Raw genomic sequence first — 4,861 nt, forward strand, 5'->3', positions numbered from 1 at the left:
CCTCCAGGGCCTATCGCTTAGTCCAGGACCTCTGCCTAATTATTGAAGCAGTTATTCCCATCCACCCAGTGGTTCCCAACCCTTACACTCTTCTTTCTCATATCCCACCTTCAACCACTCACTTTACTGTCCTGGATCTTAAAAATGCCTTCTTTACAGTGCCTTTCTATCCTGACTCTTATTACCTCTTTGCCTTCACATGGTAAGACTCTACATCCTTTAGATCTCAACAGCTGACATGGAAAGTCCTACCTCAAGGCTTCAGGGACAGTCCCCACCTCTTTAGGCAAGCCTTGACACAGGATATAACTGCTTGTGACTTGGGGGATAGCACTCTCTTACAGTTGGATAGAAGCCTTCCCTACCTCCAGGGAAACTGCTGACACTGTTGCCTCCATCCTCATTGAGCCGATCATTTCCAGGTTTGGACTTCCCATGTCTATCTAGTCAGACTATGGTCTGGCTTTCACTTCTCAGGTTGTTCAACTAGTCTCCAAAGGCCTCAACATCACTTGGAGGCTCCACATTCCCTACTGACCCCAATTCTCGGGTAAGGTTAACAGGGCTAAACTTGCTATTGAACTCAGGCTTTCCTGGCCCAATCTCCTGCCATTGGCCCTCACCCAAATTCGAGCAGCCCCTAGAGCCCCCTCAGGCCTTAGCCCCTTTGAACTACTCTATGGGCGCCCTTTCTTAATCAACCAAAGCTTTCCAGTCACTCCTCCTTCCCTGTGTCCTAACTGCCCAATCTCACATTTCTACATCCAAGTGACATGGCAGCAGGATGGCACCACCCACTCTCAGTTGATGGGTCAAGGCAATTGCCCCTCCACTGGCTGCAATCAGGTAGTCTCCCTGGATTCAACCAAGCCACCTCGTCCTACCTATGTTCAGCAATGCTATGCTTCATATCAGACCAAACTGGGAAATCTTGTAAGTGCTGGCCTAACACCTATGTTTAAGAAATGCTTCCAAGAAAAGTCTTGCTATGAGAATCAAGCATACACCAAATTAACTATTTGGGACCCATGGGACCTGAAATGGGCTTCTGGTGTTGATATTAAATTTTATGTTTGGGGTTTTTCCAAGCATCCCTCAGCCTCTATCAGAGTTTGGAGAACTTGTATACAAGTGTTCTCTCAAATTCACATAACCATCCAGGAGCAAGAGAAGAACTCCAACACCAGCTGGATGCAGTTGCCCATCCTAAAGTGGACCCTTTCTCATGGATGGCCCAAATACATCAGGGCCTTCAGCTTCTCAACTTATCCAAAGTTAATAACATTTCAGACTGTGTCCTCTGTGCAGGTTTGGATTGTATTCTGTTAACTGCGATTCCCATCGATCTTCCTCTCAATACCTCCACCAGACCCCAAGGGCCACCTCCTCCTCCAGCCTTGGAGGAAGTACCTCTTTTTCGTAACTCATCAGGGAATTTCCCCTGCTGCTACCCTTTCTCTGTGCACCTTGTGACCAGATTATTCGAATTTCTTCCCCAACCTTTGCTCTGCCTGGGTTCTTTTTCTGGTGCAATGATACCCTAACAAAAAATCTAAGCCTTCAACATGCCCTTTGCTTTTTGTATTCCTTCCACCTTGGTCCCTCAATTAACTCTGTACGGTGAGGCTGAATTAACATGGCTTGTTACTACTTCCCTTTCCAGGACAAGACAGGCCGCCTTTCTACCTGTAGTAGTTGGACTCTCCCTGGCCTCCTCGCTTGCTGCCTCTGGACCAGGGACAGGAGGACTTGGTTATGCAGTAACCGCTACTCAGAAGCTTGAACAATGATTTTGGGACACGGTTGAGACATTGGCAGACTCTCTCGCTACCCTACAAAGGCAAATAACATCTATTGCCCAAGTTTCATTATAGAACCATGGAGCCCTAGATCTCCTGATGGCAGACAAAGGAGGAACCTGTCTATTCCTGAAAGAAGAATGCTGCTACTATATCAATGAAACTGGATTGGTCAAAAAGAATGTCAACACCCCTGTCGTTTGGGTGAAAGGCTTAAACAGCAACAATCAAAGGATCCTTGGCCAGGCTGGCTAAACTCAACCCTCATTATGTGGCTGACTCCCATTCTCACTCCTATATTAGTCATAGGGCTTCTATTAATGATTGCTCCCTGCCTCCTCGGGTTCATTGCCAGAGTGACTTACAACCAAATGCTTCTACATCCCTACAGTCACCTCCCCACTGAATGGACACCCAAGCCACCCCCTTCCCCTCCAGTGCCCCTAGCCAGCAGGAAGTAGCCAGATGAAATTCGCTGCCCTATATCATCAAAAAGGCTGGGATATCAGGTCGATGAAGGTGACTTAGGAACAAAACACCACTGAAAGAAACACCAATCAGGCATCGACAACAGAACCATCTGTCAATCAGTGGGATCTCCTGGCCAATCCTGGGTCTTAGCCAGCTACTCCCAACCAACCCCAGTAGGACAAGGGACTCTAAAAAACCCCTTTTCGGGCCCTAAGCCCAGTAAAAATTCCAGTCTGGTCCAGCCTCGACAAGCTTCATCTCAGATCTTCTTACTCTGCCTGTCTGAGAGTTCCACCCGGGAGTGGAATCTCAACAAAGTCTCATTAAGTGGCCTTTTTAAATCTGCTTCCTTTTGGTTGCTGCTGCCTGACCTTACAGACACAAAGATCATCTCTGAGAGAATAAATATCAAGAAACAAGAGGTACCCATGAAGCCAGAATTAGACAGGCAGTATAGATAGGCAAATCAAGTCAGGTCAGATCAAGGAGGCCAATTTGAATGGAGTCTAGGAAGTTGGAGACTGTCCCCTGAGGGATTGAAATGTTAATTCCTTTAGAGACCTTCCTCCACTCTTATCAAGAACCTGCCTCTGCTCCAACCTGTTGCTGAGGTAACCTGTCCCAGGAATTGTCTCTCCCTACAGGGAACTATAAAGGTTGTTAATCAATGTGGGCTGCATCATCCTGCCCTTCCCCCTTCAGCCCACCTGTTTCCCACCTTTTGGCCATCCCACTGATCATTCCTGGGCACAGTCACTTATGCAGGAAGGAGAGAGATAAGGGGAAGAGGGCAGGAGAGCAAAGGAATCCTAGGACATATAAAAAGGGCAGAACAACTCACGTCTGGGGATGCCAGGATACCAGCTATGGCCCCCTTCTCCCTCCTGGGAGAAATCTATATTACCCCTTTTAAAATTAACTTTGCTTTATATGCTTGCCTCGGTGTGCTTCTCTAATGTTCAAATTTCAACATATGAGGGAGCGGTCACCAATAACCAGCGGTATCACCCACACTAAATCCAAAGGAGTCTAAAATTCAAAGAACACATTTTTACAGATGTTTTTCTTTTGCCAATCTGAGTTTGGAAAGGGAGGAACAAAAGAAAATTGTCTACCTTCCTCTCTCAGTCAGGCACTACAGACCGATATCTGGGAGAGCTGACCTTCCTCAACTCATGATCATAAGTCCACAGTTGGGACAGGATCTCACAACAAAAGATTAACAAACAAGAGAAAACAAGTAAATTGATGAAGGCATGCAGTGCACATCAGGTGGGAGAAAATGAAAGGAAACTCAAGGCAGGGGATTAGAACTCTGACTTACATAGCCACAGATGTCCAAGAGGCATATTTTGAGGTGACATTTTGGTTTCCTTCAGTGCTATGACCCTTCAGTGGGGAAGCATCTTTAATAAATGGTACTAACAATGCAACAGATATCTACACTTCCATGTTTATTGCAGCATTATATTCACAATAGCCAAGATTCAGAAACAACTTAAATGCATATCAATAGATGAACATCCACAATGGGATATTATTCAATCTTTAAAAGGGAGGTACTGACATTTGCAACAACATGAATGAACTTGGAGAACTAATGCTAAGTAAATTAAGCCACTGAGAAAAAGAAAAACATTGTGTGATCTTACTTTTATGAGGAATCTAAGAGAAAAGGAAAGTATAAGAAACAGTGGAATGGTGGTTGCCATAGGTGAGAAGGGAGAAGAAATGGGGAGATATAAAACAAATAGCATAAACGAGCTGTTATAGAGGGAAGATAAGTCTAGACTCTAATGTACAGCAGGAAGACGATAGTACATAACACAATAGTATTACTGTACTCAAACTGTAATGATATTTTACTATATAACAAACATTGTTGATGAAAGAAAGCGAGGAACCCGGAGACAGGCGAGTAATAAATGAAAAACTGAGACCAGGCAGATATACACACAATACATACAATACAATACGCACGACAGTTTATTTGTTAGAGCTGACAAACTAAAGCACATCTCTCCATAGACAGAGAGAGGCAGGGCAGGCTTAGATTTTGGGCCAGGCTCAGGGATCAGAGTGGGAAGGTGGGGGGCTAATGCTGGTGGTTTAAGGGTGGGATAGGTATGAGGAAGTGGTGAGCCTTTCCTGGAAAGGCCCTTGGGCAGGAAAATGGCAGCTGTCACTTAACATGGCCACCCAGATGCTAAGCAAGGACCTTACAGTTAAGAGTAGATTTTAAGTGTTCTTACTTATCACAAAAGAAGTTAACTATGCAAATAATAGATATGCTAAATTACTTATCTATAGTAATCATTTCACTGTATTTGCATACCTTAAATTGTATATCTTCATGTTGTATACCTTAAGTTTGTACAATCAAAATATGAACAAAAAATTAAGAAGAATGTGAAGGAATGAAACAGACGGAATCAAAAAGAAGAAATGAAAGGGCTGATGGTGTAGCTCAGTAGTAGAGCCTTTGCCAAGTATATATGACACCCTGAGTTGAACTCCCAGCACTGGAGAGAGAGGGAGAGAGAGAGAGAGAGAGAGAGAGAGAGAGAGAGAGAGAGAGAGAGAGAGAGAGA

This window comes from Marmota marmota, unplaced genomic scaffold, assembly GCF_001458135.2.
Source record: "Marmota marmota marmota unplaced genomic scaffold, marMar, whole genome shotgun sequence".
Classification (NCBI taxonomy): domain Eukaryota; kingdom Metazoa; phylum Chordata; class Mammalia; order Rodentia; family Sciuridae; genus Marmota; species Marmota marmota.